Here is a 13,946-nt window from a genome sequence, read left to right on the forward strand (position 1 = left end):
CTAGAGTCAATCACTCCTCCCAAGAAGGGGGCATTACAGTCCTGGAGTTACAGGGACCCGCCAGGCCCTCTTCCCCACTGGGGGACTCTGGGGAAGTGGCTCAGCCTCTCAGGGAGCAAACGGCTGAGGATGAGGCCGCCACACAGGAGATGAACATCAGCACCGGCTCTGGGGCAGGGTCCTGGCCTTGGAGACCCACAGCACCCAGGCAATCTTCCCCACCTCCTTTCCTTGGCCCTGGTCTTCCTCCAAGACCTAAGGAGTCAGCCATTTGTCCAGAACGTCACTGTCAACAGAGCCCTTTCACACAGAGCATCGCAGTCCGCGCAGCAGCTCAGGGAGGAGAGCAACAGGACTTCTGCCTCCCCCCGGCGACATACAAGGACGCGAGGCTCAAACTGGGAAGGATGCAGAAGTCTCTGCTCGGTCCCTGGGATACTGACACTCAGACAGGGCCCATGTCCTGGAGCTTGGGTCCAAGGTCAGGGTCAGTAGGCCCCACGTGGACACAAAGAGCAGAGGTAGTGGACCACCTGGTGCCCAAGTGGAGCCCAGACCAGGACGGGCTCTGAGAGACCTGTGCATACTGTTTACTTGCTGTGTGGCCCTGAGGAAGTCACTTCCCCTCTCTGAGCCTCGGTTTCCTCAGCACATCACATGGAAAGTACCCCAGATGGCACGTGTACCAGAGCTTGGTAGAGTCCTCAGAGAGGTGAATACCCCTCCAGAGCCAAAGGCACAGAGCAGTGCCCCACCAAAGCCCCTTCCCACAGCTGGGACTCCTAGCATGGAGGCTGGGCAGGCCTTGCTCCTATTGTTGTCCATAGCCCACACCCCTGCAACCGGCACAGAACCCACCCTGGGCTTAGCCCACCTAGACTTCCTTCCCCCAACAACTTCTGCCTTTCAGCTCCTGGCCTCTGATGGCTCAAGGCCCAAGCTATCATTCTCTCCCTGTCTCAGCAAAGACCACACCTCAGGCAGGAAGATCTGGCAGGGGCACCAGACACTTCCCACAGGTCACAATGCTGTAGCCCTTATCTCTACGCCCACTGGAGTTAAGGGGGAACAGAGGCCCATAATGTGGGGGCTCAGGAATCCAGAGATAAGCCTACAAGCCCTGCCCAGAGGCCTCACGGGCTTCAAGAAGCCACTCTCCACCCTTTAGACTCTTCATGTCCATGGCAACAGCCTTCTCTAACATGGAGTCCTGTGCTAGGCACTCCATGGGAGTCAGAGCCAGAAGTGGGACCCCAGCGAGCCTCCCTGCAACTGCTCCCCACCATGGATGGCACAGGGTAAGGCTCAGATCACTCAAGCTGAACAGATGTGTTCACGCAGGACTCCTGAGAGCTCGAGGGGAATGCGCAGACCAGAGGGAAGCTGTGGGGCAGGCTGAGGTCAGGTTAGAGCCAGGCCAAACCCCCAAACTCACACGTAGAGCCTAGAGAGACTCCAGGCCAGTGGCATACACAGCTACACTGGCTCCGCTCCTCTGGCACCCTGTCCCCAGAAGGCGGCTTTCCCAAACATGCACAGTGGCCCACCATACCACCTGACCTTAACCAGTTCCCCAGGTCCTGCTCCAGTGGGCCATTCCCCGCCCCCATCACAGCACTGGCCTGGGCTGGGGGTAGGTTTGTAGTCCCCTCAGCTGCAATAGGCCACCCCGGGCTGTCCACCACATGGGGCAGACTCCAGGCCTCCCTCCCATGATGAGGCTTCACAGCTCAGTGCAAGAGAAGCCCCGCCCCAGAGGCTGGAAAAGTCACCCCGCCCAGGAAGGGCTGGGACTCACCGCCCCTACATTTGCTGTCCAGGACTGGAAACCCAGCAGGCAGGCCAGGATCAGGCTGCTTTCTGACCCAGCCTAGAAACTCTGCCAGGTAAGCATGCTGGGAGGGCAGAGTATGGACCTAGGAAGTGCAAAGGGAGTCACGGTTCAACAGACTGGTCCTACCCAGGGAAAGCTAGGGGGCTCTGGTTTTATAGCCCAGGAGCCTCGCAGTCCAGGTCAGACCTCAAAGCAGCCAGGCCTGGAACCTATGGCTGTAGAACCCTCCTCTTCCTTCCTCACCATTCTGCTCCATAAACACGCCCCAGCTGGCCCAGGCCTCCCTGGGAAGGCTCCTGGCTGAAGAGAGGCTGTGGGCAAACTCACAGCTAGGGCATCCTGGCTGCAGCTGGGCAGCCGTGACCCTCCTAACCTCCCGGGGGCTTCTCCAGGCTGTGGGACTGGAGCAGAGGCCACATCCGGGCCAGCCAGTAGCTACTCCAAGGTGTGCCAGTCTGTTTCTGCACAGGAGAGGGCCAGGCTCGAAGTACTGCCCCATTGGGTAGGGACAGGACCAGCGGGCCGGGGCTCCTGATTCGCAGGCAGACACATCCTTCCCGCTCAGCCTGAGTCCACCTGTTCCCCTCCTCCCCAAAAGGCTCCTGGTGGGAGAGAAAAGGGGCACAAGGGGCCCAGAGAGAGCTTTTCTGCTGTGACCCCGCCAGGGTGAAAGGTCCTGACAGAGGCTGAATGTGTCCCTCGTGGTGGCTGATGAAATGACTAGGGCTTGGGAAGGGAAAATTGTCACTTGGTCACTTCCTGAAACCAGAAGTATCACCAAATGGCTTAGGAACCACCTCGTCCAGGAAGCCAGCCCTGTCCCAGGCCTGCAGGACCTCCTAATACTCTACACCAGTCCGTGCCATCAATGAGTCAAAGTAGGCCTTCACCTAGCCCTGCCTTTGCCTCGGAACAGCATCTTAGGGTAGTGTTTCACTCACCTATAAGCTGGCCAAAAAGCCCAATGAGGCAGGGAGAAGGGTGGAGGCCACCGCAGACCGCCCAGGCTCCCAGCGGGCAGCAAGAGGCTCAGTCTCCCGACCTAAGATCAGCTGCCAGCTACTGCCTGGCTCCCACTCCATTGCCGGGAGGTTCTCCACCCAGAAGCACCCGCCTCCATCAGGCACAGGACACCCAGCTGCTCACTTCCACATCCCTTTCACCAGCAACATTCATCTACCCATTTTACAGAAAGGTAAGGGGCTCAGGGAGCAGCAGCGACCTGATCTGCCCAAGGCCCCTGCTGCAATGGGGGCCTGGTTGGTCTGGGAGTCCTGCCCACGGCTGCCTTGTGTGGTGCGGGGGTCTGGAGCCTGATGCCATTGTGTACAGGTCTCTGTGACCCCTAACCCCACATCAGGTCCCTCCCTGCCACTCCACGGCTAGCGTAAGAAAGAAGGTGATCCAAAAGTCCCACTGTGTGGCCTCCTCCAGCACCCAGATTTGTCCCATGATGGCTTACCCCAATGACCTCCTGTGGTCCCTGGAGACCAGAGCCACCACACTAAGGGGAGCAAAAGCCTTCACACTGCTGCAGCCCTGGTCCGAGCTCATTCTCACAACAACCCTGCCAGGGATGCCATCGGACTTCACTGGGCTCAGATCTCAGTCCAGACTGCGGGCTCCGTGTGCCTGGCCCTCCTCACCAGAGCAGAGCTGGCACTCAGGGCTGTGCCCATAGGAAATGTCACATATATCCCTTTGCTGAAACCTCACATGGCCAATAAGCAAATACTGAGCTCACCCCCACTTCACCAGGGAGAGACAAGCCTGCTCCGAGAGGGCAGGCCCAGGGGCTGGTGTCCCCTCCATACTTCAACCCCCTGGGGGCCACTTCCTTATCTGAAAAAGAAGGGCCTTGCTTCAAACAAAACCCAACAGAAAGGAGCAGACACTGAAGTGCTATAAAGAGGACTGTCAGAGAGAGGCGATTCTCAGGCCCTGGAGCAGAAGAGGGGTTCCTGGCCAGGAATGCATGAAACTCAGTACCAGCCCCGCTTGCTGGGGTCTCTCTGCCTGCTCTCCCTCACCCTGGGCTGCTCTTCCCCAGGACTCACAGCTCCCTAAGGTAGGCCTCCAGGCATATGTCGTCCCCTCGTCCTCAACATCAGCACACCCTCCATGAAGCCTTCCCGGACTCCCCGGAGACAGCAACCGTGCAATGGCCCCAACCCCTAAGAGTCAGCAGGCTATGCTGGGAAGGTCTGTCACAGACCATCTTCCTGCCTGGCTGGGGGCTCCTGGTGGGTAGGGCTGGATCTGTCTCAGAAAGCAGATTCAGGGCCCCTGAGGTTCCCAGACCAAAGCCACAGTATCCTAGCAGCCAAGGTCAGCTAAGCTCTGTGAAGGGGGAGGAGCTCAGCTGGGATGGGGGCAATCCTCCCTGAGCTGGTTGGGTTACTTCAATCCCAGTGACTGGGAAAAGGGACAAAGACAACCCAAGCGTTGATCACAGCGGTTGTCTGCTCGAGGTCAGGTCCCAGGAGCAGCACCCCAGGGCTCCCCCAGAATTTGAGAGATGCCCCTGTTCTGGCACTGTCCAGTTATGGGGAGCTCCCTCCACCTCTCCCAAGGCCAGATGGCTCATCGTACCCTCCGTGGCCACACCCCCCCCCACTGCCCCACCCTCTGAGACATCTCTGAGTCCTAGACACAATGGATTCTCTAGACCCTCATCAGACCCCAAGGACCAAAAGCCCCGTGTCCCCCTCCCCCCCAAGCTGAGGCCGTCTGCTCAGGCCTTTACCTCCATGGCATGGAATCCTCGTACTTCCTGGGAAGGGGAGGGTACCACGGTTTCCACGTCACAGATGGGAGTGCCACGGGCCACAGGGGAGGGAGACCTGCTCTGGACTCCTCCGCTCCAGCAGTCTTGGCCAGGGCCTGGGGGGCAGTGCGGGGGGGCCTCCCACCAGCCTTCTCCATCTGACCACAGCAGCACCAGCCTACCAGATGGGCCCCTCCACCCGACGCGGCGTGACCCCCATCCCTCTGCCGTCCCCTCACATCCCGAAGAGAAGCACGTCACTGTGCTTCAACCTGGCACTGAGGCCCTCCCCGAGACGCCTCTCTATCTCCCCTCACACCGCACCCCGACAAGTGACCCAGACTCTCCTCCCAACTCGTCCCCCTTTGGGGCCCTCTGCCCATGCTATTTCCTGACGCCCTACCACCTCTCCCTGTACCTCTCCACCTAACGAATTCTCTCTTTCTCAGCTGTGGAAGCCCAGCCCAAATGCTGCTGCCACCAGCCTGCCGCCTGGTGTCCCCGGGCAGACAAGAGCTCACGCCCAGGCCATGCGGCTGAGACCCACACCCCGTACGGCTCTCCCACCTGTCTCCTCGGGACAACCTACCAGGGCTGAGGTGCTGCACCCCAGAAGGGCTGGGTAACTCACCCAAGATCGCATGGGTGGCGAGCAGCCAAGTGAGATCTGAACCCGTTCAGCAGAGTCTAAGGTTAGCTCCATCCGTGCCTCCTTCAACCTTCCATCGCCCCACAGGCAGCTGAGCCACCGAGGGCCATGGCCAGCCGACTTGCTCACCATGACCCACTCATTCCACGTCCAGAGACAAGAGCCAGGGGGGCTGGTGAGTGTGGGACAGCCCCTGCCCAGGAAACGGGCACGGGCACGGGCGGAGCCACCGCTGGAGATACAGCCAAGCCCCAACAGCAGCTCATTGTGAGGGCCAGGGAGCAGGAACAAGAGGACATTGTCCCAGCTCTAGGGCCACAGTCTTATCTGATAGCCTTCCAGCCAACCCACGAGCTGTTTTTCAACTCCAGCTTTTTTTTTCTTCAAAGGTTACTAACACAGAAGTTTAGCAAATACCCCATTATTTCAAGAAGGGAGGAGACCCCAAAACAAAACTTGCAAGAATTAAGAAGCCCTTTCTGCCATGGGAGGATGTTCCCAGCGGACAGGGTGAGTTGAGAGGTTGTACAGCCTGGAAAATGAGAGATTCAAAATTGCCTTCAAAGTCTTAAAGGGGCAGAGGGAGCTGCCCTGCATGCCCCCAGAGGGCAGACCTGGGACCAGGAGAGGCCAGTCACTACTCAGGCACAGGCTGGTTTGGTTTTAAAGGAGTGAGCACCCTATCTGTGGGACTGTGCAAGCAGGAGCTGGTAGCCCCCTGAGGCACGCGGCAGAGGGGACGCCTGCCCTACCGGAGGATGGCTGGGTAACAGGCCATGCAGGTAGGCAGGCAGTGGAGTAAGTAAGCCCCGGGAGCAAAAGCACGCATGCCCTCCCCCCTCACAGCTGGGAACAGGGAGGAGGGTAGGAGGGCCTAGTGTCAAAGGTGCCCAGCCACAGCGGCAAAGCTAGTCTCCATTCCTTAAAAAACCACTCAACCACATCAACTCTCCAGGCCTCAGTTTCTGCACCCATAAATAGGGAGAATGGCCTACCTCCCCGACAGGGCTGTTAGAAGGATCAAGTAAGATGTGCGGGTGAGTGCCAGATACCATGGTGAGTGCAGGGGTGCAGCTGCGAGAAAGGCCGACACAGGACCTGCCGACTTGTCTGAAGGCTGTTTCCAAGGTGGGTGATGCTCCTGACATTTGGGGTGCTGAGATAAGGACTTCTCAGGCCATTTTCTGTTCCTTTCCTCTGACCACTCTAGTCTTTTCACCTTCTCCACGCCTCAATTTTCCCCATCTATAAAATGGGGACAAACTACATCTACCCAAATGCTCTGGGATACCTCAAAAAAATGGGGACAAACTACATCTACCCAAATGCTCTGGGATACCTCAAAAAAAAAAAAAGGCCCTTAATTTCCTGAATGAAAGGAACGGGTGGTCAGTAGACCCTTCGAGAAGCCACTTTAGCCCCTCTGCTTATGAGTCCCAAGCACAGCATCCCCTGAGCCGCTGCCCATGCCGCTGCCCATGACCACAGCCAGACCTGGAAGGGGTAGAAATCCTGGACGAGGCAGGTCTCCACGGAGGAGGTGCCCGCCTGAGGGCTGGCGGCACCTGTGGACTCCGGAGTCAGGTCAGAACAGGACAAACTCACTCCTGCCTGACACAGCCAGGCGGTCCAGACAGCTGTGCTGGAAAACTCTGCCCTCCAAAACTGGAGCACAGTTGGGGTGTGGGCGCCAACGTCCTGGGAATCAAGCGGCAGGACACAAACAGGGCAGGACACAAACAGGGCAGCACCCCACCCAGAACACCCAGCAGAGCCATCTCTCCCCACACCCAGCCTTGCCCTGCTGGCCTGGGAACCCGGTGCTGAGAAGGCCAGTGCTTACTCCTGGCCCAGCTGCGGTCCCAGGAGAGGGGAGAAGAATGCAGCTGCCTAGCGGCTCCCAGGGCCCAGGGGAGACAGAGTCTGTCCTTAAAAGGCAAGGAGGCTGGCTGCCCTGCCTGGGAAGTCTTCCTGGGATGACAGTGCCTGGAAGCATGGTCCCTCTCAGCCTGGGGTTCTCTCATCCAAGGCCAGGGGACAGGCCCTAGCAGTCACTGGAACCAGTGTGACTCCATCTCTACCACATGCTGAGCCCTGGGCTGGGCAGTGCTGGTCTCCAGGCTTCACCCGACCCCTGGGAGTCCGTGCTTCCCTTCCACGCCGCAGGGCCAAGCTAGCAAAGGAGGTCTACACCACTACAACAACAACAGGATGACCGGATGGCTTATCATGTGCTATGGCTATAGCACAGCCCGAGGCCTGGCTCCTAGGAAGTGCCCCATAGGTGCTGATTTAATGATCAACACTGTGGCTGCCTGGACTTAACAGCCACTTACTAAGTACCTACTGTGCACCCAACTGTGGGACAGAGATGCCTATCACGGTGCACACATCACAGCTCAGCCTTCTCCCAACAGCCCCGCACAAAAGGCAGCATCGCCCTAGCAGAAATGGGGAATGTGAACTCAAATAGGTCCACAGAGCCCTACCTCATGGGGCAACTTTCCCCCTACACACCCCAGTTCATCTAAAGGATGTGACGAAGGAAGCTTTAAGACAGCAGAGGAAACAGGCTGGGAGAACGGAGTGCCTCGGCCCGGTCACCCAGGGCAGAATGGGAGCTGAGAGCCAAAGGGGCTCAAGGGGCCAGTGCTGGTACTCAGCTCACACTGGGCCAGGCCTGGAGGCTCTCACAGAGAGGGAGATGAGAAACCTGGCCAGGAGGGCTCCTGTCCTGCACAACCCTACCCCCTACCCCATCCCTCGGACCCCTGGACTTGCTGCATAGCAGCCCTGAACCAGCTCCCTCCTCTCTCTGGGGTGCAGTACCTCACCCGCTGGGCCGCTTCCAAGGGCGCCACAGAAGCCCCACCACGTCCACAGCCCAAGAGCGCAAGGGACCAGACACGAAAGAGCACAGGGCTTCCCCCCACTGCCACCACCTCCAGCGCCTTCCCAGGGCACCTCACTGCTGCCTGCCGCGGAGCTGGAGCCCAGACCGGGGGCGTGAGGGGTGATCCCCATCCCCACCCTCTCCAGTGCCGTTCCGCAGCCTAATGGAGTTTTCAAAAAACATTCGGGAACACATTTACCTCCTACCTCTTATGTCTTTTCGGGGGCTGGGAGGGCAAGGGGCCCACAGAGTGAGAAGAAACAAAAAACTTTCCATCTAATCCCCCAAGTCATCCTGCAGCCTGAATAATTTCAGGTTTTTAATCAATAGCTGTCAGACTTGTCAAATTACTTTGGGGACCGCAAAGCAGTTTTTAAACATTCATAAACCTCAGTAGAACAGCGAAGTGCCCTGAATTTTAAAAGAAGAGAATCTGAGGAACACTCATTGAATGGGATGAGATCTGGACAAATCGAAAGTGAGCTGAAGGCCGAGTGCCCCTCCTGCTTCGGAGTGGGGACAGCTTTCCGGCCCCCTCGCTGTTCCACAGGAGAAACAGCCAAGAGCCTGGCCAGGGCACTCAGGAAGATTAAAGAGGGTGACGCCCCTAAACCTTAAGCCCCCCACTCCCAGCCCCAGGAGCACTGCCCCCAGCCTCGTGTGCGGCAACCCTGACACTACAGGTCTCCCAGGACCCACAGCAACCCACGGCACACACGCTGGGTCCCTGCCAGACATCCTTCCCACCTTCTCCACTTGGACAACTCTCGAGAATGGTTCAAGGCCCTCACCGAGCTGCTCCCACCCTGCAGGCTGTCTGTATCCTCTCCTTCTCACATACATGAACGCACCCATCTTCCCCTTGGTCCCACGGATCACACCACCAAGTGTGGGACTGGTTTCTGACTGGTTCCCCAGCAACTCCACCACCCCCCGGGGCAGCAACCGCCAACAGCTGCCTCAGGCCCTGGGGACTCATGACCCAAGTGGGGTGAAAGATGATGAAATAAAAAAACAAATGAACTGAAAACCAAGGACTTCCGTCCCCCAAGAAAGCCACTTTTCCCTCTGGCTTATCTAATTCCTCCCAGCTCTTCACCTCCGGGAAGTCCTCCTAGGTTCAGGTTGCCCCTCCAAGAAATGTGAGGATGGGGACAGAGGCAGGACCTTCTCCCCTCCTAACACCCAAGGGTCATGGCATGTCCCCTCCTGTTCTATGCAGGCTGTTCACGTTAGGGTGACAAAGCTATGTGTGGACTGTCTTCCCCATCCCTGGTCACCAAGCTTCCTGCCCCAACCAAGGACCAGCCCCTTGTCAACACAGCCCCAGCTCCAGGCACTGTGCTGGCTGATGACTGGTCAATGTGGAGAAGACTCCTTCCTTAAAAACAAACACAAATGAGAATAAAGCTCTGGGACTTTGGTCACATTAATTACTCCATATGTCTCCGTTCATCATCTGTAAAATGGGGGTGACACCACCTCTGACACACAGTGAGCCCTATGACCAGCCCTGGTTCTGCCTTTGCCTGGACACTCTACCCCTTCCCTACCCAGCAGCACTGCTCTGGAGGTTCCTGGCTTCTCCCTGGGCACACAGTTATTTCCAAGATGCCTCTCACTCTGCCCAGCATGCAGGGCCCGCCCGGCCCTCCCTGTATGGGGGCTCTTGAAGAGCCTCTCTGCCATCTGAGCCCAGAGAACCTTGGCCATTCCACATACCAGCCCCAACAGCAAGATTGAGAGTGCTGTCATTTTAAGTAGGCACCTCAAGCCCCCATTGGAAGAGAGATGGACAGACACATCTGGGAATAAACATAGACACCCTAGGTTCCAGCCCCAGTGCTCATCTCTAGCCCTGCTATCTTTTTAATTCCAGCCACAATTTGGGACAGAGTAGCTTTGTGGTCTCAGGGAGACAAGAGTCAAAGATGGGAACAGGCATTGGGCCAAGAGAGCAGAGTTCTCGAGTTGGCCTCTCCTGCACCTCGGCCTCTTTACCTGACAAATGGGCTGCCTTTCCCCCTGCCAGAGCCTGCTCGAGGCTCCTCATGCTCATGAACCTCACTATGCCCCCCATTCCCGGTGGAATGGTGCCCTCCTACCCTCCCCCATTCCCAGCACCCCAGCAGAGAGCTACCAGGTGCCTCCAATACGCCAACACAGCCTGGAGGTCTTGGGACCCGGGCTTCCTAGTCGTCCCTAAGCCTGGTATCTGGGAGTCTCAGTGGGACATCAAGAGCTCTGCTTCCCAGACTCTAACTAGTAGGAGACAGCGTGGTCTTTCAACAGCAGCAAACTAGCAGGAGAGGGTGGCCGCCAGGGAGCCGCAGGTTCCCAGGCCACCAACAAAGGCAGGAATCTAGACGTCAAAGGAAAGTGGGGTGTAGCTGCGGAGTTCCTCCTGCTCCTGGTGACCATAAGCCACAGCCATCTGTGGCTCTACAGTGCCTGCCTCACCCGTAACCTCTCATACCTGGGAAGTGTAATGGGTCCACTAAATGTGGGCTTCTGATGCTCATAAAACCCTGCCCCCTGACTACAGTTAAGGAAACAGAGGCTCGAGACCTCAAGGGGCTTCCTAAGCCCAGACAGTATGGCAGACTCCAAGAGCTCACCAACTCTCCCCACAACCCCCGACACGGGCTGCCTCTAGGATAAAGTAGCCCAATCTGTCATTCGCCACCTGGCCATGGGATTCCAACCAATAATGCCATATACTTTCAAATATAGCATCCAAGATGGGTCCCAACCCAGCAGCTATGTCTGCTTTATCCATGAACCGTGGCTCAAAGACCCCCTACCTCTATGACATGTGCCCCAGCAAAACCAAGAACCCCCTCCAGGGTTTGACCCATGCACCCAACCCCTCAGACACTGGGACGTGGAGGCCAGGAGGGGTCCAGCAGCTTATCCAAGGTCACCATTCCCAGGTACGGGACAGAGTTGGAGGCCTAGCATTTGGGCTCCAGCTCCAAACTGTCTTCACTGCTTGTCAAAACCTCAGGCTTTCACCAAAACTACAGAAATCATGTGAGCCCATGCACCAGCTTTCAGAGAACTTACAGAAATTCTGGGTCACCAGACCTGTACCCTGAGCTCTGCCTTTGTCACCTCTGATGTGACCCTGTCTGGAAAATGGTGAGAAGGACACCCTGCTAGTAGGTGTCGGATCCACCACCAGCCCCCCGGAAATGGCAGTGAGGCTGGCTGGGACCAAGGCTGGAACGTGCCGGGCACAGCGCTTGGCGCTCCACAGCACTGGCTCATTTATTTCTCACAAGCCCTCCACTAACAAGCCAGATCCCTGCCTTCCCTGGAGACAGAGGTACTTCCCCAGGAAAGGCTGCCACATCACAGTTAGGACCCGGCTCCTAACAGGGTTTCAGATGTGTACGCGGAGGCAGAACACACTCCAGGCCCGCAGGCCCAGGGATCAGGGAACAGATCCAGGAAGGGAGGGGGAATATAAAAGAGCCCTGCTGGGGGGCCGGGGAGCTGGGGTGGAGATGACATGGCCCCCAAACCCCAGCGCAGCCCCACCCAGTCCAGCCGAGGGTTGGGCCACCCAGAGCAAAGGCCAAGATCCCCAGCTCAGAAAACTTTTCGGCCATTCCTAGCCTTTCCCGGTTCTCAAAGGGGTAGACCATCAAGGCTTGGCTGTAAAAACTAAAACCGGCAGCAACACTTCTCAGTTTTTCTCTTTTTGGCGGGGCTAATCTAACTGTTTCCACATTCTGGGCAGGCGGGAGATGTCTGCAGAGACACCATCTCTGGAGCACTCCGGAGTCCCTCCCAAGACTGAGTACCTGTGACAACCCCTCCCTACCAGCCGGCTGCCACCTATTTCACTGAGGCTCCCTGGGCCCAGGAGGCTGGTCGGGGGCCCTGGGGCTGGCAGCAGCCCACATTCCAGCCTCTGCTCAGGCAGATTAGAACAATCAGGCCACTTACCATCCCTCAGCACGGCCACCAGGGTCCCCAAGCCACCAGGATCACCAGGCCGGGGGGAAAGCGAGAGGCCAGGCCAGCCACCCCTCAGCCCGCTGTCCCCCAGTGGGCCCAGCCAGTCTGCAGCCCTCCGGTCTGGTCCTAGACATACCACTCCAGCCCTGTCCGCTGGGACTAATCACTGCTAGTTAAACAAAGGCTAAGTTCCAACTCTCCGTAGTAATGTGCTTTTAAAGGGCCAGTGTCCCACTCGGGGCTGCCGGCGCCTTAAAGGCACAGATCCCTTTTTCAATGCAGGAGACAAGACGGCAAAACCCCAAAAAACTCCCCCAAAGTCATGATCAGAATGGAGGGCTTAGCCTTCTCAGGAAATCTAGACAAAATACACAACAGTAAAAATTCAAATTTCACCCGAAGAGCGCCCCACACCCTCAAACGCAGCTACCTCTGAAGCAGGAAGAGCAGAAAGCACAGCTCTCTTCGGCACTCAGTATGGGCCGGACACGGCACGGCTGGCACGGCTAGCACTGCCGGGCACTGCTCACAGCCCTCCACAGGCACGTGTCCTCACACCCCATCTCACAGATAAGGAAACCAGGCTTCTGGCTCCCACCTGCCCCCTCTGGAGGCCCACTTTCCCCACCCTGACCCGCAGGCCCGACCTGTTCCGCACCCACGAGCATCCTTCCTTCACGGGGAGAATGTGGAGGGTAGATGGGGACTCACTTGTTGCAGGTGCCCAGCCACTAGGCTTTCAGTTTGGGCCTCAAAACCCTGTGGGGTCTCTTCTATTGTTTCCCCCTTACAGATGAAAACACTGGGAATCACGCCTGGACACAACACAGCAGGAAACTGCATAGATGCTAGGTAAGGGTGAGATACAGGAAAAGGAAAGAAGAGGAGGTAGAGGGAGATGAAGTAGGTCTGCAGCCCTGCAGGAGGACTGCTTGACACTCAGACCCTCATCCCTTTCTGGAAAGGATGTATGGCCAAAGGAAGGGACAGGTGAGGAGAGCCGTCCTTCCAAGCTCAGCAGCCGAAGCCCTTCCACTGTCCAAGAGAAAGGAGGAGGCAGGGCTGCAGGGCTGAGTGCTCTCCAGAGGCCCTGAGGCTCCAGGGGGAGGCAGGTCCTGCCGAGCTGCTAGAACAGGAGTGGGCAGAGGTGAGGAAAGGAGACTTAAAGCCTTGGTACCTGGTCTAACAAACACTCCAGGAGAGGTGGACTGTTTCCTGGCATCTGGAGTGGCTGGGCACGCTGCAAGTGGTGTGTGGCCATCCTCCATGAGAACGGCCAAGGCCAGACAGTGTCCTTGGGCCTAACTCTGCGAGGGCCAGGTCCTTCAAGGGTTGACCATTTTGTTTTTGTTTCTGATTCTAGAGAACCCAGCGATCACATAAGCTTGAAGCTGGGTAGGCTGCTGGTTAAGAAGAGACTTGAGTTCAAATGCGGGCCATGTGACTTGTAACCCAGGGGGTCGAGGACAAGCCCCTCTCTGTAAAATGGGCAATAAAAGTACTTAACCCCCCAACGGGGGGTTATGAGGAACTGATAAGTTACAGAACAAGGCCCAGCTCAGAGCGAGCACTTTACAAAGAGCAGCCAGATAAGCTAGGCTGCAAGAGGTTGTCCCCATGATATGCTGGGAGACAAAGTAGAAAACCAGCTCACTGGGTAGTGACCCTGAACAAGTCACTTCTTCCTCGGGTCCTCAGAAGCCCCCTGTAAAGAGGGGGGATCCACCTGGAACTTTCAGGGACTACCAGGCAAGACTACTCTGTCGCTCTTCCCAGGTGCCTGCCCTCCCCAAGAAACATCCAGACCAGAAAGCCATGGAGACAGTGGGGCGGGGCG

General features: G+C 57.5%; 1 protein-coding gene across 11 annotated transcripts in view; it reads right to left on the reverse strand.

Moving 5' to 3' along the window:
- The window catches only part of DAB2IP (DAB2 interacting protein), a 189,418-nt gene that overhangs the window by 27,630 nt on the left and 147,842 nt on the right, over window positions 1–13,946 (reverse strand). The window contains exon 1 of one of the 11 annotated variants that reach the window (XM_059142893.1): window positions 12,098–12,281. The exons of the other annotated variants lie outside the window; for them this stretch is intronic. The gene's annotated coding sequence lies outside the window, so the exon portion shown is untranslated. Of the gene's footprint in view, window positions 1–12,097; window positions 12,282–13,946 lie in introns of those variants that run through there. 11 annotated transcript variants of the gene reach the window in all.

This window comes from Mustela lutreola, chromosome 12 (assembly GCF_030435805.1).
Source record: "Mustela lutreola isolate mMusLut2 chromosome 12, mMusLut2.pri, whole genome shotgun sequence".
NCBI classification, from domain to species: Eukaryota; Metazoa; Chordata; class Mammalia; order Carnivora; family Mustelidae; genus Mustela; species Mustela lutreola.